The sequence below is a fragment of the Haematobia irritans genome, chromosome 2 (genome assembly GCF_050003625.1).
Source record: "Haematobia irritans isolate KBUSLIRL chromosome 2, ASM5000362v1, whole genome shotgun sequence".
NCBI classification, from domain to species: domain Eukaryota; kingdom Metazoa; phylum Arthropoda; class Insecta; order Diptera; family Muscidae; genus Haematobia; species Haematobia irritans.
In genome coordinates this window covers 76882049-76906424 of record NC_134398.1, presented here as the reverse complement: position 1 = coordinate 76906424, position 24376 = coordinate 76882049, and the positions used below count along the sequence as shown (strand labels likewise).

Here is a 24376-nt window from a genome sequence, read left to right as displayed (position 1 = left end):
GCGCTCGTGGAACGAATAATGTCCTAGCGGACGTATTCTACCACTGCCTTCTTATCATTACAGGATAGAGGTAAAATATGACGAACTATGGCGAAGGCGCTGGGTTTCTTCGGTTGGTTGCGAGCAAACCAAGTTGATATGGGACGAAAGCTGAATCCAAATCTGCTCTCGGGTTTTTTTCTATCAGCTCGATTTTTCAAGATATACCGTTATGTTCAAAATAAAGGCACTTCCGTCACATATATTGGAATAACTTGAAAACGGTTCAACTTATTAAATTAAAAAAATATTAAGAAAAACCCTTACAATATTCTCTTTAAGCGTTCTTTACATTATTCTTCAATTTTCCAAGTAGTTTTAGAGATATCGTTCAAGTTTTGCAAAAAACTTTTTTTTTGAAAAAAAAAAAAAATTTGAAGTTTAAAAATCCTAAAAAATCAAAATGGTACAAAATTCACAGTTTTATTCCAGAAAGAGTTAGCTAAATATATTTTCAATAAAATGAGCTTTATTTCATTACAATCGGTGCACAACTTTTGATTTTATTCCCGATTTACTGAATTGATATAAATCGCGATTTCTATACATAAATAACATTTTCTAATGGGTAAGTGTTTGTATGTAATAAGCCTATTTTTGTTACGGTTCTGTTGATTAAGAATGGAATATCGTTTATAAGGTTATTTGGGACGCTGAATCCATATCTGCAATTAGGTTTTTTCTATCAGCTTTCGAGATATACCGTTATGTTCAAAATTAAGTCACTTCCGCTACATATATTGGAATAACTTGAAAACGGTTCAACATAATAAATTAAAAAAATCCCAAACAATGTTCTCTTTTAGTCGTTTTTACACAATTTACTGAATTGGTATACATCGCGATTTCCGTAAAAAATTAACATTTTCTAATGGGTAAGTTTCTTATGATTCTACGAATTAAAAAAATTAGATAATAAAAAGTACTAGGTAGCAAACTCAAAACGCCTATACATTTTATTGTTCCTTTATGACACCTAGCCCGTTCACTGTCAATTAATGAAAAAAAGAAATGTGATGTGTGGTTTACCGTAAGTAACGCATAATTTTTTTAAGGAAATTCCCCTTAACACATGTGTTCATTCATAAGTGACCGTCAATAAAATTGTGGATATAATTTTTTCTAGGTACTTTAGTAAAAAATTATGAAGTATTCAACCAATTTTTGTCATTCAACAAGTGTTTACGAAAGTGAAAAGTATAACGACAAAAAATATGACTACGTCAAGAGACAGCTGTAAAATCAATCATAACTATTTTTGTCACATATGTGGCGAATACACTTTTATAAAAAATAGAAAAAATGTGTCAGGTTTTATTAAAAAAGTTTATTTTGAATACTTCGGATTTGCCATGGAAGTCCGTGACAAGCACTGGATTCCTAATACGGTATGTAGCAACTGTGTAGAGTATTTAAGGTTATGGGCAAAGAAGCAAAGGACCCACTTCAAGTATAAAACACCAATGATCTGCCGGGAACCTTCGAATCATTATGACGATTGTTATTTTTGCGCTGTCAACATAACAGGCATTAATCCTAACGTGTTGTCTATTACCCAACCAGTCCTGTATTCTAGTAAGGATTCAGAACTACAACCATGTACATCTACACACAATTTTCACGACCTACAACAAAATGTTCCTTCATCAATTTCTGAATCTGGATCAGATGGCATGCCTTTAGATATTTCTTATGAACGTGAACAATTTAATCAGGATGAGCTTAGTGATTTAGTGAGAGACCTTGGACTCTCTAAAAAAGCATCTGAAATTCTGGCTTCTCGATTAAAGCAAAAAAATCTGTTAACCCAAGGAACAACAATTTCATACTACCGTAACAGAGAAAAAACTTACTTCAATTTTTTTCCGAAGACGATGAATTTGTTTATTGTTCAGATGTTCCTGGTTTAGTAACTGCGATGGGATTAGAGAGGTATGATCTAAATGACTGGCGACTATTTATAGATTCTTCTAAACGCAGCCTAAAATGTGTACTTCTGCATAACGGAAATAAATTGGGTTCGTTGCCGATTGCACATTCAACTAAAGCTAAAGAACAATATCAAGCTAGGACTTATGAAACAATTTGTCAAAGCTCTCAACAAGGACGGTGATTGTTTTAGATATATCAGTAGAAAGTTCACCAATTTGAGTTCGGAGAAACTGAAAGCTGGCATTTTTGATGGCCCTCAATTCAGAACAACTGGCGAGCACCAAGGACTTGATGATGGTTCGATCACACCACTCTCCGCCATTTCCTTAACGAGCTTTTGAACCTCATCTCGTTTTGCTAGAGGGACACTTCGTGGTGCCTGTTTTATGGGCTTTCTTCTGTGGTATTTATTTCATGCATTTTTCCATAACAATTTCTTGGCTTTATTTTTCTCGGACGGTGATAGATGACGTGTCCAAGTTTCGACATAACCTTCCAGATGTTTCATCATTTCATTATGCTTCTTTGGCGATTTGCTTTCCAAGTTGACTATTGCTTCGGCAGAAGTACATTTGCCAATGTCCGAAAATTTTCCAATTTGCTCTTGATGGTCAGATAAATTCAAAACTCGAACTGGTATAAGTACCTCTTCATTTGTTGTTACCAGGGCATTTGCTATCAAGATGTTGTTGTTTTTATTTTGCCGACTTCACAAACTCCATTTATAGAAATCCATATAATTGTTTCGGCATTTGGTGGTATTAACTCTGGCTGGCTCATTGTCAAACATCTGACAGGTGTATTCTTACTGTAGCCCACGTTTACCGGTATTTCGATATCACACCAGGTCATTACACGACGCTTCATATCCAAGTTGAGACCAAACGCAATCATAAAATCCGCTCCAATTATAACTTCGTCCACTATATCGGCCACAATGAATTCATAATTCACGGATTTGTTTGCAATGGTTAACTTTACAGGAACCTTTCCATATACAGTTGCAGGTTCACCTGTAGCCGTGCGTAGTCTGACTCCAATTAGTGGTGTAACTTTTCCTCTTACTAAATCGGATCTAATGATAGACTTCGACGCACCCGTATCCAACGTCAATGTACGCTTGCCGCCGTTAATAAACCCCGCGACAGTGAAATTGTTATTTTGCTGTTGTACTATTGCTATGGAGATTGTGGGGCCATCATATGTGGGAGCCAGCTCTTTCCCCGTTGAACTAGCTCGATTTAGTTTAAAGGTGACTCACTGGACTGTGGGTTCATCCAAACATGGCTATTGTTTGATGGGGATGGCGATTTCGATCTTGATCGCTTACGACGTGCTTTACATTCGCGAGCAACATGTCCAGGCTTATCACAGTTATAGCACTTCATTCTGGATTTTGTTGTCTCTTGCTTCATTTCTTGCATTGCCTGCTTAACAGCTTCTTTCACTGAATCAATCACGAAATTTGATTTGTCATTCTCGGTCTCCACCTTACGTACTTTGTGAACTTGAGGACGTGCTAGTACTCTCGCTGCCTCTTGTGCAAGGGCAAATGTTACAGTTTCCACAAATGTAGCTTTTTGTGACATAAAATGTGCTACATCATTTTATGTCTGGGTCTCGAATGCCATTTACAAAGGTCTCAATCTTGATGCGGTCCACAAGTGGATGACTTTCTCCTGGATATGTCAAAAGCACCAACCGCTCAACCTCTGAAGATGTCTTGCTTATGTTCTCCGCCGCACTTACGTTGAAGTGTAGTTATTACTTCATTATAATTATTTCTAGAGGCAGCGGAAATGCTTTGTATCACATCAGCGGCATTGCCCTTTAATGCCAATAGAAGTTCAATTGCTTTGTCATTTTCGTTCCATAAACTTCTAGAAGCAACCATTTCGAATTGGAATTTGAATACGTCGAATGAAGTTGAGTCATCGAAAACAGGAGGTTTGGTTTTCGAGCCCTCGATAACGCGCACTGGTCCATCTTTAATTTCCAGCTCTGACATTTTTCTTTCAATGTGTAGAAATTTCTCATCATAAACCATAATTTTCTCATCCACAGAAATAATCTTCTTATCCAGCTCCCCAATTTGGCTTTCGATATGGTCCACACGTTTTTTCCATGCCTTCAGCAATTTGTTGAAGATTCTCATTTAGAATTCTACAATTTTCTTCCATCTTTCTGGAGTTTTTCTCAATAATTTTTCTAGAATTCGCTTCCACTTTTAGAGAATTTTCTTCCAATTTTCTAGAATTCTCTTCTTGCATTTTTAGAGAATTTTCTTCCATCAGTTTGCTCAAAATATTGACCATCGATGTGTAATCAACAACATTAGAAGCTACAGATGGAGTTTTCAAGGCGCTGGCTACTACTGATTCGTCTATATCTTCCTTATAATCGAACTCATGTGTTTCGATATCAATACTGCGCCGCTCGAACTCTTCCAGTAGTCGCTTTTGTAATTGAGCCTTATTTCCTGTAGTCGGCTGCTCCATTTTGCTCAATTCCTTCTTCAAGTCTTCCACTCGAAGCTGATTAAACTTCACTGTAGATTTTTTTTCGTTATTTCACTTCCGACACCAATTGTTACGTTTTTATATTGAGGCGTGTTTAATAACCCGATAATTACAACACAGTTCTTTTCAAATAAAGACAATCTACAATTTATTTGTTTAACTGATAGGTTTCACTTATTTGCTCTTCGATGTGTACTGTATAAACTTTAACTTACGACTGACTTCACAGCTCCCTCCGCCAGGGGCTTATATACCGTGATTTGACGATTTCGAAAATTCTGGATAGTCTGGCCCACAACCATCTAGAACTTTCTAGATACAATTTATCTAACAGCACATATTCAACTAGTTATCTTCATTGCCTACAGCCACCTGGAATGTTATACTAGTGTCCCGCAGATGCCTCACATAAATTGCTGATTATGTTCATAGTCTTGCCTACAATTATATAATCATTTTGTCGTTTCTTTTTATAGTCTTGCCTACAATTATCTAGAACAATCACTTTGTCGCGTCTGCCTATCTCGTAATTTAGCTGACAGAGGGTTGTGCTCTTATTACTACAACAATAACAAAACAAAAGGGGTTACTACAATTATTGTGAAACTCAGAACACAAAAGATGTTTAGGAAAGTACTAGAAAATAAAGAAATGATTTTGAATGTGATGATGTAATTTGACAGTTACAATTTTAAATTTTAAATTAGCGGAAACTAATTTGAATAAACTTCAATCTAGAAATATAAAATTCGTAACACTATAATAATCCTTTATCTTCTCCTTTCACTGATAATTTGGTTTTATTCTCAAATATTCACTTTGTTTATTTTTGCTCTAATTTTCACTTTGGTTTATTTTGTATCTTTGTTTTTGAGAGGGACAGACACTATTATTCTCTTTGTTCCTTTGCTTTTCTTGGTTTGTTTTTATCCTCAATTTAAATCACCTGATCACTATCTCTCCTCTTACTGATTTTGAATCTGGCAATGCTGAAGGACATTGCATAGTATTTATATGTAAAGATGGTGGCTAGTATATACTCGCCTATAGATCGCGCTGTATTTTTTGAGGATAATTGATATACTGCCCGGTAGGTGGCGCTAGTATTATCAGAAGTGTATTTTATTATGTTTTTCTTGACGTTAAGATTTTTCTGCAAATGTTTGTTCTTTTTTAAGAGGAAATCTTTACAAATTGATTTAGGAAACATGAGTGATAACGTTAACGTGAGATTAGATGGTTACGTTGCTGACGATTTATCCTCGAATGCATCGTCGATACTTTCGAGGGCATCCTCGAAAAATGCTAGACTATTCATTCGTACGTTGGAGAAGAAGGATGAGTTGATGGAGATGGTGTCCATGCTGCTCAAGAATGCAAGAGCTCTTGTTGGTGAGCACGAGAAACAGAAAAATATTCCGATCAGCGAAGCAGGTTCGCTGGTGGAGGCGATGCGCGATGTGGGAGTGTCTGGGGATAAATCGGATGACATATCGTCCACTGACTCTGTCTTCTTTCTAAGGGTCAAAGAGGCCTTTAGAGTAAAGCAGAGACTAACAGGTAAGAAGAATATGTCGGAAAATGACTCGAGGCGCTTCCTCAAAGCGAGCGAGACTCTAAAGAGATGGGAGATAACCAATAAGGAGCTCATGGAAGGTAACTTTATACCAGGAGAGTGTAGCTCTTCTATATTGTACTTTTGTCCTACCGAACGCGCCGATTTAGCCAAAGCTGAAGCGAGATGAGTGAGCAAAGCTCGTCTTTTCGTTCCCTGGTCAGGGGAAAGATAGACCGAGACGGGATATTGTGTGCGTCCAGTCCATTAACGGCATCGAAAGGAAAGCCGAAATCCCGCCGAGAATGCTAATTGATCAAAACTTCCGGCAGATGATGTGTCAATTAACCCTGAATCCGAGGAATATGGACGACGCAAGAGAAATAGAACTAAATATTCGGCCTCAACGGAGGTCACAATGATAAAGAAGCCTAGAAACGAACATAGACACGAATTCAAGAGGAGAAAGCTTAATGGAATACATTCTGGAGAATCAGCTGCAAGTTCACAATAGGGGGACGGATTTCACCTTCGAAACCCGTACGAGGAAGGAAATTCTCGATTTGACTTTCAGCAATTTTACCAGAAGGACGACAGCCTATAACTGGAGGGTATCTATCGAAATAAGTTACTCGGATCATAATTACATAGAATTTGATGTGGGGACCGGTGTGGAGACAAATGTTGAGGAATTCAGGAATCCAAGAATTATAAATTGGAACAGTTTCAGGACCCATTTGGGAGGTTTGAGAACACCAGGCAATAAAAAGAAAATAGATAGTATAGAGGAGGTAGAAGATGTAGCGAACATGGTGGAAAAATGGCTTACACGTTCCTTCGTTAGATCGTGTCCTACCAGCAGGACACCTAATAATAAACATAAGGCCTTGTGGAGGAAGGAATTAATGGATTTAAGGAGGAAGTCTAGGAGGCTATATAATGAGGCAAGGAGACATGGTACCGAGCAGCTATGGAATGAATACAAAGACTGCCTGAAAATTTTTAAAAAGTAGACAAGGAAGGCTAAAGAATGGACTTTATCCGCGTGATAGAGCGACTTTCTACTATTAAGGATACGGCAAGACTAGGGACCACTAGAGGATTGCCACAGGGAGGGGTAATATCACCTTTGCTATGGCTACTGGTGGTGAACGAGGTATTGATTGGGCTGACCAGTAGGGGCATCAAGGTAGTGGCATACGCGGATGACATTGTGATAATGGTATCGGGGAAATTCCTGGACTCTATTTCAGATGAGGTGAACCCTGGAAAGACGGAGCTGGTACTGTTCACCAGGAGGAGAAAGGTTGTCGGTTACAAGTCGCCTGAATTTCAGGGCACGAAGCTGATCCTCTCGAAATCAACAAGGTACCTGGGAGTTCTTTTGGATTCCAAACTAAACTGGATGGAGAATACTGCGGATCGCATAAAGAGGGCCTATGCGGCAATATAAGCCCATGTTAAATTCATCGCTTATGCGTCAATTTAGCACCACTTCCGGATCCAAAAAGAACATTTCCATTACTTTTTTGGCGACGCTTTTTTTAATGGGACTCGTGCCCGAAATTGGTCGGGCAGAGATGGGGAATGAGGCCTTCTCTGTTTGGCTGGCTTTATACCGCGGTTGTAAGACCTGTGGTCGCTGTTGATGGGGCCGTTATTCAGAAGCGATATCAGCTTCTTCATCGACAGTCAAGCAGCTATAAAGGCATTGTGCAGTGCTGAGATAAGGTCTAAGGTAGTCAGCCGCTGTCGTAGAGAACTCAAGGTTCTCAGTGACTCTGTGCTGGGTACCTGGGCACTATGGGATAATAGCAAATGAGGAAGCGGATGTGCTGGCGCTCGTGGAACGAATAATGTCCTAGCGGACGTTTTTCTACCACTGCCTTCTTATCATTACAGGATAGAGGTAAAATATGACGAACTATGGCGAAGACGCTGGGTTTCTTTGGTTGGTTGCGAGCAAACCAAGTTGATATGGGACGAACGCTGAATCCAAATCTGCTCTCGGGTTTCTTTCTATCAGCTCGACTTTTCGAGATATACCGTTATGTTCAAAATAAAGGCACTTCCGTCACATATATTGGAATAACTTGAAAACGGTTCAACTTATTAAATTAAAAAAATATTAAGAAAATCCCTTACAATATTCTCTTTAAGCGTTCTTTACATTGTTCTTCAATTTTCCAAGTAGTTTTAGAGATATCGTTCAAGTTTTGCAAAAAACTTTTTTTTTGAAAAAAAATTTTTTTTTATGTTTAAAAATCCTAAAAAATCAAAATGGTACAAAATTCACAGTTTTATTCCAGAAAAAGTTAGTTAAATATATTTTCAATAAAATGAGCTTTATTTCATTACAATCGGTGCACAACTTTTGATTTTATTCCCGATTTACTGAATTGATATAGATCGCGATTTCTATACATAAATAACATTTTCTAATGGGTAAGTGTTTGTATGTAATAAGTCTATTTTTGTTACGGTTCTGTTGATTAAGAATGGAATATCGTTTATAAGGTTATTTGGGACGCTGAATCCATATCTGCAATTAGGTTTTTTCTATCAGCTTTCGAGATATTCCGTTATGTTCAAAATTAAGGCACTTCCGCTACATATATTGGAATAACTTGAAAACGGTTCAACATAATAAGTTAAAAAAAATCCCAAACAGTGTTCTCTTTTAGTCGTTCTTACACAATTTACTGAATTGGTATACATCGCGATTTCCGTAAAAAATTAACATTTTCTAATGGGTAAGTTTCTTATGATTCTACGAATTAAAAAAATTAGATAATAAAAAGTACTAGGTAGCAAACTCAAAACGCCTATACATTTTATTGTTCCTTTATGACACCTAGTCCGTTCACTGTCAATTAATGAAAAAAAAGATAAGTGATGTGTGGTTTACCGTAAGTAACGGATAATTTTTTTAAGGAAATTCCCCTTAACACATGTGTTCATTCATAAGTGACCGTCAATAAAATTGTGGATATAATTTTTTCTAGGTACTTTAGTAAAAAATTATGAAGTATTCAACCAATTTTTGTCATTCAACAAGTGTTTACGAAAGTGAAAAGTATAACGACAAAAAATATGACTACGTCAAGAGACAGCTGTAAAATCAATCATAACTATTTTTTGTCACATATGTGGCGAATACACTTTTATAAAAAATAGAAAAAGTGTGTCAGATTTTATTAAAAAAGTTTATTTTGAATACTTCGGATTTGCCATGGAAGTCCGTGACAAGCACTGGATTCCTAATACGGTATGTAGCAACTGTGTAGAGTATTTAAGGTTATGGGCAAAGAAGCAAAGGACCCACTTCAAGTATAAAACACCAATGATCTGCCGGGAACCTTCGAATCATTATGACGATTGTTATTTTTGCGCTGTCAACATAACAGGCATTAATCCTAACGTGTTGTCTATTACCCAACCAGTCCTGTATTCTAGTAAGGATTCAGAACTACAACCATGTACATCTACACACAATTTTCACGACCTACAACAAAATGTTCCTTCATCAATTTCTGAATCTGGATCAGATGGCATGCCTTTAGATATTTCTTATGAACGTGAACAATTTAATCAGGATGAGCTTAGTGATTTAGTGAGAGACCTTGGACTCTCTAAAAAAGCATCTGAAATTCTGGCTTCTCGATTAAAGCAAAAAAATCTGTTAACCCAAGGAACAACAATTTCATACTACCGTAACGGAGAAAAAACTTACTTCAATTTTTTTCCGAAGACGATGAATTTGTTTATTGTTCAGATGTTCCTGGTTTAGTAACTGCGATGGGATTAGAGAGGTATGATCTAAATGACTGGCGACTATTTATAGATTCTTCTAAACGCAGCCTAAAATGTGTACTTCTGCATAACGGAAATAAATTGGGTTCGTTGCCGATTGCACATTCAACTAAAGCTAAAGAACAATATCAAGCTAGGACTTATGAAACAATTTGTCAAAGCTCTCAACAAGGACGGTGATTGTTTTAGATATATCAGTAGAAAGTTCACCAATTTGAGTTCGGAGAAACTGAAAGCTGGCATTTTTGATGGCCCTCAATTCAGATTATTAATCAATGATGAAAATTTTGGTACTTCAATGACAGATATTGAAAGAAATGCTTGGAATGAGTTTGTTTGGATTGTGTGCAATTTCCTGGGAAACAAAAAGGGTTATCACTACTGGGAGCACGTGGATAACATGTTGTCCCATTTCAAGCAGCTTGGTTGTAATATGAGCATTAAGCTGCACTATCTACACAGTCACTTGGATTGTTTCCCTGAAAATCTTGGAGACTTCAGTGAAGAACAAGGTGAAGGTTTCCATCAATATATCCGTACTATAGAGAAGCGGTACCAGGGTCACAGGGATAAGCATAGGATGGCGGCCTATTGCTGGAGCATTAAAAATAATCCCTCTAAACAAGATTATTTAAGAAAATCTTATAAAAGAAAATCTTATCTTCGATGAGTTGTAATTACATTGTAATAATTGTGTATTAAAAGTTTTTTTTTTTCTTAAAATTTCACTTTTTGTGTTGTATAGTTGATAGAAATTAACAAAATCAATAGTTGTGGACCGATTATAATGAAATAAAACTAATTTTATTCGAAATATATTTAACTAACTTTTTTTGCAATATATGTAGCGGAAGTGCCTTAATTTTGAACATAACGGTATATCTCGAAAGCTGATAGAAAAAAACCAATTGCAGATTTGGATTCAGTGTCCCAAATAACCTTAAAAACGATATTCCATTCTTCATCAACAGAACCGTAACAAAAATAAACTTATTACATAGAAACACTTACCCATTAGAAAATGTTATTTGGAAGTTCTTCCAAAGGCACACTTCCAGAAGATGCACTCCCAATGATGTTCTTTACTTTAACTACCAATGAAGTTCTTTTAATTCAATTTTTTATAACTTGGTTTTTTCATGCTTTGAATGGGTAATTTTAACTTTTTTGTTTCAAATATGTTAAAAATAGAGTAAGAATTCATAAAATGATACAAATCATTTAAATTTTGTCGAAAAATTGCTAAATCCAATCTGAAAAAATTGTGAATTTTTTAAAATATTTGAGGTCAGAATTTTCCGACAGGCGTTAGAATCCATTAGAAATTATAAAAATTATTTATTTGACAAAATATCACAGAATTTTTTAATTTACATCCAAAACATTGAATTCGGATCACACCAAAAGAAGTGATGCAAATTCAGTGCAACGGCTGTTGAAATGGAGGACTTCCGTCCTATGACAAGCCCATATTAAATTCATCGCTTCTGCGTCAATTTTGCACCACTTCCGGATCCAGAACATTTTCATTACTTTTTTGGCGACACTTTTTTGCTGGGTATGTATGGAAATCGCGATTTATTTATATCAATTCAGTAAATCGTGAATAAAATCAAAAGTTGTGCGCCGATTGTAATGAAATAAAGCTTTCTGGAATAAAACTGCGATTTTTGTACCATTTTGATTTTTTAGGATTTTTCAAAGATAAAAAAAAACAATTGTCAAAAAAATCAATTTTTTTTGCAAAACTTGAACGATATCTCTAATACTACTTGGAACATTAAAAAAAATGTAAAGGCAGCTTAAAGAGAATAGTGTAAGAGATTTTTATTGGAGTCAGGCTATGCACGGCTACAGGGGAACCTGCAACAGTGTATGGAAAGGTCGCCGTAAAGTTAACTATTGCTAACAAATCCGTTAATTATGAGTTCATCGTGTCAACGAGCCAGCCAGAGTCAATACCACCGTATACCGAAGCAATTATATGGGTTTCTATGAACGGAGATTGTGAAGTCTGCCAATTGTGGGTTGTTGAACCAGCAGAAAACAAAAACAACAACATCTTGATAGCAAATGCCCTGGTAACAACGAATGAAGAGAGATTGATACGAATTCGTGCCTTGAACTTGTCTGACGATCACGGGCATATTGGAAAATTTTCTGACATTGGCAAATGTACTCCTGCTGAAGCAATAGTCAACTTGAAAAGCAAATCGCCAAAGACACATGATGAAGCGAAGAAACATTTGGAAGGTTATGTCGAAGCTTGGACACGTCATCTATCACCTCCGAGAAAAATAAAGCCAAGCAATTGTTATGGAAAAATGCCTCAGCCTTTGCCATTGAAAAGAAAATTCAAGGAAGAACATCTGTGGTGAAGCATGAAATAAACACCACAGAAGAAAGACCCATAAAACAGGCCCTACGAAGTGTTCCTCTAGCAAAACGAGATGAGGTTCAAAAGCTCGTTTAGGAAATGGCGGAAAGTGGTGTAATCGAGGAATAATCAAGTCCTTGGTGCTCACCAGTTGCACTACTCAAAAAGAAAGATTGAAGGACCCGATTTTGCGTGTACTTGGGTCATCATGTGACAGCAGAGGACATATCCACCGATGAGGACGCCTTGTCACGTCGACCTTGTAATGTCGAGTGCAAACACTGCTCGAAAGGCTCAATGGGACAGTCTATGTCTGGTCAAGGAACCCTGCAACGTAAATGGGAAAGCGAAGATGGTAAGAGCAGCCGAAATTTAATCATCATACCTGATTCTAAAATAAGAGATGTTTTGATGTTTGGAATTCAACAATGGATCTAGTGGAGGTCAACTGGGAATAAATATAACTGGCGAGAAAGTGAAGCAACAATTTTACTGGGTTGGATGCCAGAAATCAATTGCTGAATGGGTGGCCAATTGCGAGAAGTGCATTAAGGCGAAAGGTTCAAGACGAAAAAGTAGAGGTCTTATGCAAGATTATAGGCCAGGAGCTCCCTTTGAAAGGATAGCAATGGACGTTGCAGGCCCTTTCCCAGTAAGTGATTCTGGAAACCGATATGTCTTTGTGGTCATGGACTACTTCAGCAAGTGGCCAGAAGTTTATGCCATTCCAAACCAAGAGGCGAAGACGATTGAGGAAGTAGTCGACAAGAACTGGATATGTCGCTACGGAGTGCCATCCGAGATACACTCACACCAAGGAAGAAACTTTGAATCGGCCATATTCAAAGAGATGTGACTCCCTTGATATCAAGAAAAATAGGACTACGCCATTATACCCACAGTCCGATGACATGGTTGAAAGATTTAATCGTATTCTGGAGGAAAATCTTCGAAAGGTTGTGGACAACGGCCACGAGACTGGGATGAGCATATGTTATACCAAAGTTTTTGCTGTCCTATAGATCTGTCATGTATGATTCTACGTCACGAACACCGGCCAAGGTTCTATTCGGAACCGAATTGAAGTTGCCTGAAGATTTATTAATCGGCGCTAGGCCTAATGATCTCGCCATGGAAGAAAACAGTAACGACATACCAAACACATTTGGTGAAGTTTTCGAATCAGTTCGGGACGAACAGGCTTAAGCGGGAGGCAGTGTTACGAATTAGATATTTCTAGATTTAAGTTTATTTAAATTAGTTTCCGTTAATTTCAATTAGATTACGTCACAATTTTATTTTCTAATACTTTCCAAAACATCTTTTGTGTTCTTTCTCAATCGTTCATTGTAAAGTAACCCCTTTTGTTTTGTTATCTTCATTGCTTATTGTTATTGTTGTAGTAATATGAGCACAATCATCTGCAGATAAATTACGAGATACTTGATGGCTGAGCATAATCAGATATGGATGTGCGACATTGCCAGGTACTAGTAGAATAGTCTAGATGGTTGTAGGCAAGAGAATGAAGATAACCAGTTGAATATGTGCTAGATAAATATGTGCAACATCTAGATTGTAGATTGCTCTAGAAAGTCGTAGGCAAGACTAAGTAATTGTTCTAGATTGTTGTAGGCAAGATTAGCCAGAATGTTCGAATTCGTCATATATCGCTATATAAACCCCTGACAGAGGGAGCTGTCAAGTCAGTCGTAAGCTAAAAGTCATACAGCACACATCGTAGAGAAAATAAGTGAAACATATCGTTAAGCAAATAAATTGTAGATAGTCGTTATTTGAAAAGAACCGTGTTTTAATTATCGGGTTATTTAACACGCCACAACATAAAAAGACGTAACAATATGTTTCGAACATACGTAAGAGAAACAATAATTTTTCAACCCGCATAATTTAGTCTAATAAAATTTCTTGAAATTGTCGAAAAATATTTATTTATTTTGTCATATCGGCGTGATAGCGCGACTTGTAAAAATAGTTTAATTAAAAATTTCCACACTTAAATTATTCACACATTATGTGTAAAAATTATGTACGTATAACTTTACATATCACGTCAATTTTTTTCGTTTTAAATTTTTGAATCGAAAATTTCACAATTTCGGCTAGCAGATCAATCAAATATAATATGTTAGTTTCAGGTTAATTTGATTAAGCATATATCAAGAAGATCGATTCAAGTGGTGCCCTTCCCGAGGTTAAATTTAAAGTTTCTTCATGTGGACACTACATCAGAATATTAATTTATAAAAACATTTTTGTTTGAGTTTGGAGGAATCTTCCTAAACTTGCAAGAGAATTCAAAGATATGACTCTGGTTATATGATTTTAAATATAAATTCTGTCGATTTTTACCCCTATTATCCGAATGAGCTCGAGAACTAAAATCGAGAAATTTAACTTCTACACAAATTTTTTTTTTTTTTTTTTTGATTTCAATCACGAAAATTGCGGATTCAATCAATTTTGTAATTGAAATGTCTTCAATCACGAAAATGATAGTGTCAATCACCCAGTTTGATTGAAAACCAACACGATTTTCAATTGAAAATTTAATTGACTTTTGTCACAGAATCAATTAATTGTGTGATTGAATCAATTAAAAAAGTGATTGGTTTTTGGCATAAAATTCAATCATTGTTTTAATTGAATCAATTAAATTTTTAATTAATTTCGCGACAAAAATCAATAAACTTTTTGATTGATTCGATTAAATTATTAATTGATATTGGCAATAAATTTCAATCAAAAAATTTATATATTGCGGACCCTAAATCTTATTTATTGAAGTCCCAAAAAACCGTTACCATAACCTTACCAGCCGATTGAATTGTTTTTGCCTCCTTTGAGGCACTTCCTCCAGCTTCAATCTATTGTTTGGATTGTTGTTTTGTCTGTGGAGTATAGTGGTGGATCCATGTCTCATCAACAGTTATTAAACGACGCTTAAAATCCATTTTATTTCGCTTAAAACGATCCTAACGAGCTTGAGAAATGTTCATTCTTATGCGTTTTTGATCGACTGTTAACAAATGCGGCAGAAAGCTTTCTCATCTGTAGTTCTTCATGCAAAATTAAATGGACTCGATCATTTGAGATGCCCATGATATTAGCAATTTCACGCACTTTTATTCGTCGATCATTTAATACCATATCATGCACTTTGGCTACAATTTCTGTTGTTGTTGCTGTTTATGGACGTCCACTACGTGGTTCATCTTCAATGAACAACATAAGGAAGAAATCGTGGATATCAGGCTGTTGAACGTCGAATCTGGAGTGGACTGGCCAGCAGAACAGCGTAAAAATCCTATTTTGAGCAAAATTATTTCGGCGAAGGAAGAAGATAAGAAACCCAGCAAGAAAGACATCGCAGCCGAAAGCCCACTTACGAAATCATACTGGGCTCAATGGGACAGTCTATGTCTGGTCAATGAAACCCTGCAACGTAACTGGGAAAGCGAAGATGGTAAGAGCAGCTGAAATTTAATCATCGTACCGGATTCTAAAATAATAGATGTTTTGACGGAATTCCACAATGGACCTAGGTTAGGTTAGGTTAGGTTATGTGGCAGCCCGATGTATCGGGCTCACTTAGACTATTCAGTCCATTGTGATACCACAGTGGTGAACTTCTCTCTTATCACTGAGTGCTGCCCGATTCCATGTTAAACTCAATGACAAGGGACCTCCTTTTTATAGCCGAGTCCGAACGGCGTTCCACATTCCAGTGAAACCACTTAGAGAAGCTTTGAAACCCTCAGAAATGTCACCAGCATTACTGAGGTGGGATAATCCACCGCTGAAAAAACTTTTTGGTGTTCGGTCGTAGCAGGAATCGAACCCACGACCTTGTGTATGCAAGGCGGGCATGCTAACCATTGCACCACGGTGGCTCCCAAATGGACCTAATGGAGGTCACTTGGGAATAACCAAAACAGCCGAGAAAGTGAAGCAACGATTCTACTGGGTTGGATGCCAGAAATCAATTGCTGAATGGGTGGCAAATTGCGAGAAGTGCATAAAGGCGAAAAGGCCAAGATGAAATAGTAGAGGTCTTATGCAAGAGTATAGGCCAGGAGCGCCATATGAAATAATAGCAATGGACGTTACAGGCCCTTTCCCAGTAAGTGATTCTGGAAACCGGTATGTCCTTGTGGTCATGGATTACTTCGGCACACCGTAGCGACATATCCAGTTCTTGGAGATACACTCAGACCAGGAAAGAAATTTGGAATCGGCCATATTCCAAGAGATGTGTGACTCCCTTGGTATCAAGAAAACAAGGACTACGCCATTGCATCCACAGTCTGATGGCATGGTAGAAAGGTTTAATCGCACTCTGGAAGAACATTTTCGAAAGGTGGTGGATAACGCCCAACGAGACTGGGACGAGCATATACCAAAGTTTTTGCTGTCGTATAGATCAGCCATACATGATTCTACGTCACGAACATCGGCCAAGGTCCTATTCGGAACGGAATTGAAGTTGCCCGGAGATTTGATATTCGGCGCTACACCCAATGAGCTCGCCATAGAAGAAAACAGTAACGACATACCAAACACGTTTGGCGAAGTTCACGAATCAGTGCGAAACAAAATAAAAATGGTCAGCAACAGGATGAAGTCGAGATATGATCGTACTGCAAATACTGATGGCTTCCAAGAAGGACAATTGCTTCTGCTTTTTAATCCGCAACGAAAGAAAGGATTATGTCCTAAACTACAAACACAGTGGGAAGGCCCATATAATGTCATCAAGAAGATCAATGATGTGGTATACCGCATTCAAAAGGATGACAGCCCTAGATCAAAGATGAAAGTTGTACACCTGGAACGATTGGCTCTTTACGGAACGGGTTCTGTGCCTATTCGGGACGAAAAGGGTTAAGCGACAGGCAGTGTTACGAATTCGATATTTCTAGATTTAAGTTTATTGAAATTAGTTTCTGTTAATTTAAAATTTCAAATTGTAACGGTCAAATTACGCCATCACTTGTCAAAATCATTTCTTTATTTTCTAGTACTTTCCTAAACATCTTTTGTGTTCTTAGTTTCCCAATCGTTCATTGTAAAGTAACACCTTTTGATTTGTTATCTTCATTGCTTATTGTTAAAGTTGTAGTAATATGACCATAATCATTTATGCCTGTGCGACATCTGCCAGCTAGTAGAATGTTCCAGATGATTGTAGCCAAGACAATGAGCATAAGCCGATAAAAATGTGCGATATCGCCCGTACGGAGCTGCGAAGTCAGTCGTAAGCTAAAAGTCATACAGTACACATCGTAGAGCAAATAAGTGAAACCTATCGTTAAGCAAATAAATTGTAGATTGTCGTTTTTTGAAAACAACGGTGTTTTAATTATCGAGTTATTAAATACGTCTCATTGAGCTTAACATGGAATCGGGCAGCACTCAGTTATAAGAGAGAAGTTCACCAATGTGGTATCACAATGGACTGAATAGTCTAAATGAGCCTGATACATCGAGCTGCCACCTAACCTAACCTAACCTAACCGAAGCAAATGTTATGAAATAGAGAACATTTTAAAGTTCTATTTATTTTCGTTAATTTCGTTATTTCTATTTTGTTTTGGTTTTTTTCTCTCCGAAACGAGAACAAGAACAAGGAAAAAGAAAAAAAAAAACAAAATAAATTATTGTCAAACGAGAATTGATCAAACAAATAAACCTGTAATAAGCAAATGAAGAATGCCTGAATATCTCTTGATTGCAGATTGAAAAAAAAGAATAATATTTTATTATATATAACTATTTTATTTTCCTTTAATGTATTTTTTTAATACAGCGCTGTATCTATTTGGTAAGTTTGTAAGGTAGAAGAGAAGAAATAAAGAAGTATGTAGAAAAATTTTGTCATTTCTTTGGAATAAAATGTTTGTATACTATTACTTGTAATTTCTCTTTGTTACATATTTTTATTTTGTTGGCATTTAGAAAATTAAGTAAATAAAAAAAAGAAAAAAAATAAAACATTATAGAATAAAGAATAGTACAATAAAATCTAAAACAGTCCTCTCTTCTTCTTTCTCTCTGTTTTGATTTGTGATCTGAATGTGTGAGTAGACTCCACTTGGTAGTTTGCATTGGAAATACGATATTGTGACAAATGTGAACTTGCTTGAGAGCAAGAATGGACTAACCGGCATTAGGGTGTTATCGGTATGTATTGGAGACGAAGAGAACACATAAGCTGCTAGTTTTAAGAACAGCAGATGGGGTGGATATCTCCAACAGACACTTGGACTGATTAACTGACCTGAAACTTTTTTTGATCTTTGATTGTTAATTGTTCCTGGAAAATTTCATAAAACAGTGTAAATAGAATTATCTGAAGTAGAAGAAACCATTGAATATATATAAACAATTGCTGACGTTAATTATATCGTATGGATTTTATGCCAATAAAATTAAATTAATCTGACTTTAACTTCAAGAACATCATAAATTGGTATACAACAACAATTGCCTATTGTTTGGTGAAGAAGAAGAAGCAATCAACACAAAACATATTTTTTACCGCCGAATGTATGTGTGATCTCGCCTGAAGCATTGGACAACAACTGATTGTTTGGTTCGTATATTATTACTGGAAAGCTGTTGGTCTGCATGCCGCTATTCTGTGACATCTGTTTCTGTTGACTTCAAAATAATAATACTACCTCATAAGAGATTGCCCTCTTTGTTGTTGTGTACGTTTGATGTTTTTATATGATCAGGTGTTTTGGATTGTTTACTTTGGATTAATTTTTGGATGTTGGTGTTTGTTTCGCTTGCGTTGCATCGAATAGATATATACGTATTGTATCTGGATCTATACATAATGCCGTCGCAAAACAAAACATATTCTTGCCCTATTTGCAATTGTTTGGTGAAAAATAATCTATTTAGTGTTGGTTGTGGTCTACGTGGTGAATTTTACCATATAAAATGTGCAAATGTTACCAAGGACCAACATGCATTCTTATATAGCAATAGAAAAAGTGGAATGTTTCAATTTAGATGCAATAATTGCAATGCTAATAAAGATGTTCAGTATCAGGAACAAGATACTGAACAAGATGCCCCAAAGCATAATTCTACTGTTATTGAACAAAATGATAGCTCCGGTGATATACGGTCCAATGTTGATTTCTCTATTGCATGTTTTGAAAAGCAAGTCAATACAAAATTGGATTGCAAAAACAAATGGACGAATTAAGTCAGAAAATGGATGATGTTGTAAAAGCGTTGAAGGAGGAATATGAACAGAGAATATGTAATATTGAAGCTACTGTTCAAAATTGTTTAGCAGTAGTCAAGCAATTGGAAAAAACTTATGCAAATGACATTCAGGATGAGAGAGGCCAGGTTGATATAGACTGTAGAAGACATAATAGAGCTAACATAATAATAACAGGCATCTCTAAAGGAATAAAAAAAAAACTACGTGAGCCTATTGTAAAGGCTATTGAGCTTTGCGGAGTAAATATTTCATTCACCATTGCTGTTATATATCTAAAGGCAGATATGTTCTGGTTAAATTCAATTCGATTTATGATAGGGATATGATCATGGCCAATTATCATAAGCGTGATCGACTTTGGCTTTATGATATAATAAGTGGTTCGCCAAAAAGCAGAGTATACTTCAATGACCATCTTAATCGCTCTGCGTCAAGATTGATGTTTATGTGCCGAAAATTATGGAGATTAAAAATTATTTCCAAATTTAAGCTGTTTAATGCTGAACGCAAGCAGATGGTGTAGAAAGTGAATACAACTTGAAACAGTGTGCTGAGATTTTAAATGCAGCAGGAGCTGTAGTGGCAGCTATTGAAAATGTTCCTATTGCTATCGAGTAGTATAAGCTTTTTATTTTTTTTTTATTAATGTATTTACATATTCTTCATATTTTTTAAAGAGATTTTCTGGGTTATTAGAACTTAAAATATGAACTTGTCTACAAATTTAGGCCTTTTTATAGACAATAATAGTTTTTTTATCTTCAAAGTTATGTAATTTCAAGAACAATTTAAATGTTGGCCATATCAATATGCGCAGTTTTAAAGTTAATCACAATTCTTTTAAAATTAGTGAGATTAGAAGCATATTGGAAGGGGGCATTTGGATGTTTTTGCTGTAACTGAGACTTGGCTAAAGTCCACTGTATCCTCCAGTGCGGTTCGTATACAGGGTTATAAGATATATACACTGTTAGAAAAATATGTTTTTCATATGTTCCGATATAAACAAAATGTGTTTCGGGCACGATTTTAAACCACAATATATTTAAGTGCGAACATGTAATTTTCCTAAACTAACACTAAATGTTTGGGACGTCTATGTTAATATGTTAGAATATATTATGTTTGGGGCATGAATGTTTCACAAAAATCATATGTGTGAATACAAACATATATAAATTTACAAATTTCAACTAAACATACATATGTTGTGATATTTTATTCAAAGCGACAGAGAGAGTATAGAGAGAAATAGAGATGGAAACCGGGAGAGTTAACGAAAGATATCAATATAACACAGCAAAAGAGTCAAAAGAGAACAATTTCTGTGAAACCGCTTGTATGTTGTTTCGGAAAACTGTTTTATGATAAGGCCAAAAATTTGATATGTTTAAGTCTAAATATTATTTAATTTGAATAAAGAGAATATACATTCTGAACCAAGAGAATAGACATTTGAAAAACAAACAGCTTATGTTTTCGCCTTGAGAGCAGCATTTTATGTATGTGTGGACATGTGTTTTGTTTATCATTTTGGCATTATTTTTTTTTTTGGTTCGTTAAAAAAAATCAGGGGTCTTCATAAAAATAACGAAAGGGCACTATACTCTTTTTAGAGTAAGGACGGTAAAATGAAATAAGGAGGAAATAGTGAAAAATTACACAGTAAAATGTAAAAAAACAAAGTTTAGTTTCTCTTTATTAAAAAGTAGTCTACGAGGAGTTGACGGACACCATCAAATATAAAAGCGGGCATTAAGTTCGACTTTTACAGCTAAAACAATTTAAAAAGTTTATTTTCTTTAAAATTAATTATTAAAGAAAAATAAAAGGAATTTTAGAGCGATGGTGTTAAATGCTAGTAAAAAACTGTTCACTCCTAAATAAATTTATGTTTATATTATAAAATTATGTATGTATGTTTATACTCGACTCCACGTTCTTCTTTGTTAGTTTTTGAATTCCTTCCAAATTTTAAAGTTTTGTACAAAAACAGTTTTTTATTACAAGATTGTTATTTTTGCAATAAAAAATAATATTTTATCCAAAAATCATTCAATTTCGTTTATATCAAGCACTGTTACTGACTATAAATCTTTAATAACGCACATTTCGATGTTTCATTTAAAAAAATTAATATAGTATAAATATAAATGTGTAAATTAAAAAAAAAAAAAAAACAAAAACAAAAAAAAATGTTCGGTCGGAGCAGGGATTGAACCCACGACCCTTTGCATGCAAGGCAGACATGCTAACCACTGCTCCACGTGGCAAACAAATGTATGTTTCTGTTAAATAATGTTATGTTTGCATGGGCTCGTGGGCGCTGCAAACTATGCTATATAAATGTAACTTAAAATGGCTTACAAACTGTATGGTCCTCGGTTCGATTCTCCGTGCAGGCGAAAGGTAAAATTTAAAAAATTTATAAAAGTGAATAATTTCTTCAACATTATTTGTATTACAGAGAAAGGTGCCAATAACTAAAAAATTTCGTGGAAGTGGAAATTACGAGTATGTTAGGGAATGAGCACAATCGTGTTTGGGAAAAATTCTTCCAAGCATATAATATTTTTGGCTCAAAATGCTTCCAAACATATAATATGTTCACATAAAACAAACATATTAAGGTTTCGGCAGTATGCAATAATATATGTGCTTCCTGCAAAATATGTTTGGAACATATGTTAAAGAAGCGATTTTTTTTGAGGGTGTAGAAATGATCGACCTGATTGCAGAGGTGGCGGTGTGGCAATATATATTTCTAAGAATATTAAACATAGGGTAGTTAGCAAAAGCAGCTCTAGTGGTAGCGTAGAACATATCTTTTGGGAATTGATATATAATGGGAATTCAGTGTTAAGGTTGGTACTATGTTCGGTTTCCGCAGCGAAATCCCATACAAAACCAAAAATGCGAAAAACTACCGAAATATCTTTTCGTTTGTGGTACTTTGTTTTTTTCGAGTTGAAAAACTGACATAAAGCGCATAGTCCCTAATTAGGTCGTGTTAAATCCTTCCATATGTTGAGATTAGTTAGTTTGAAAACATGGCGCCATTTGTAATGTGAATTAAGAAATAATTTATTTATTCAAATGATTTGTGTTAAATTATAATGCAAAAGTGGTTCGCGTTGTTATTTAAAATTGTTATACGATCGATTGACGAAATAAAAATAACATGGAGTGGTATTTTCGTAATAAACTAGCAACCACCATCTAGCCTAACTTGTTTTTATTTAAATAGCAAAATAATTTTCATGTATTGCACTCATGCTTGCAATCATTTTGGACTGATGTTGATCAGTGCGATAGGCTGGAATGAAGCGATTTAATTTAATTGTTGCTTTTAAATTTCACTCAGCGACATTCATTGTCCATATAACTTGCATTTTATCAATTCAATTTTATTACGTGACTGAGATAGTCTCTGGTATAGAACTCTAACATCCCTTTGTGACGAATTATAAGTCGGGAACAGTGACTTTGGCTTAGGAACTACCCTTGAACGTGAGTTATGGGCTTAAGTTTATTGAATTTGAATATGAACTTTACATTATACACTATACTTTCGTTTGACAAAAAGTAATAAGGAAGTAACAATATCGTAAGACGAAGAAAAAAATATATATGTGAGAAAAAAAAACTAGATGAAAATTTATTGGGTATGGAGTGGTGGTATTAAGTATGAGAAATGGTATGGTTTGTATTTCCATGATGGCTGCACAAAAACCTTTGAAAGAGTTGTACAGACAGCCACCACATGTATGAGTTTTTGGGTAAATCAACATGACCTTTTACTTTAACATGGATGATAGGGAAATTCATTTCAAGTTCAAGTCCTAAACCTCCAATTTTCTCAATGGCATCATAAGCATTATCGTGCAAACCACCATTACAAGCTGAATCTGTTGTATCACAATCTAATAATTCCTGCTCGGAATATTGTTCCAGTTTATCAGTCCTGACATCATGCAAATCTTCGACATTGCCGGTAACACTAAAAGCCCAGCAAGAGACACATTGACCTTTTCTCTCCAATCGAATTCTTTGGGCAATTCAATGTCTGGAATTTCAGTTTTAGGGGTTAAAGCAGCATTACCCTCATCTCGTTGCCACATGCCGGTACGTTGTTTATATTCGGTACTGGTCAAATCAGCAAATTCAGTGATACCATATTTGGCACTACCACGCTCATTTGCATTCAAATCCTGTATGATTTTTAAATTTTGCTTCAAAATTCTCACACGCATTTGTCTTTCCATGGTGGTGTGATAACGACGATTTTAAGATATTCGACTTTATTCAAACTATGATGATTTTGTTCCTTATGTGTCTTCTTTTCGGCATATTCCAATGAACGAGTAGCGTTTTTCACCAATTGTTTTGTTACTGAATTAAGTTTGTTGCTGAACGGATTGTCAATTGCTTCGGATGTAAAAGTTTGGATTATTATTGTCCATTTGGATTATTATTGTCCAGTGCTTTGTGAGATTTGGTTCAAAACAATTCAAAAACTGGTAGAAAAACACTTCAAAAAATTATTATGAATGCGTATATGTAAACAATCAGCTGCTGCGTATGTATACGTAAAAATATTATGACGTTTGGCGATGTTGTCAATTAAATTGCTGAGAAATAAACGCAGAATAGTTCCAAAATAGCTGTTTTCTTCGTTCGAAATCTATTGTCAACACTCTCATTTTTCCATGCGAAAGAATGGTTAAGTGAAGTTTTTTTCGTGCCAACAAACATAGTACCCACCTTTAGTTGGTGTTGTGTATTTGCCTCAGGGGGACATCTCTGCCTTGGAAGAATCCATTGCTGATTTAATTGTTGGATTCAATAATGTTGTTATTATGGGTGATTTTAAT

At 35.7% G+C, this 24376-nt stretch overlaps 1 pseudogene; it reads right to left on the bottom strand.

Annotated features, from left to right (window-relative positions):
* Positions 1–22888: 22888 nt before the first annotated feature.
* LOC142223035 (cathepsin F-like) lies at positions 22889–23970 on the bottom strand (annotated as a pseudogene).
* Between the last annotated feature and the right edge of the window lie 406 nt (positions 23971–24376).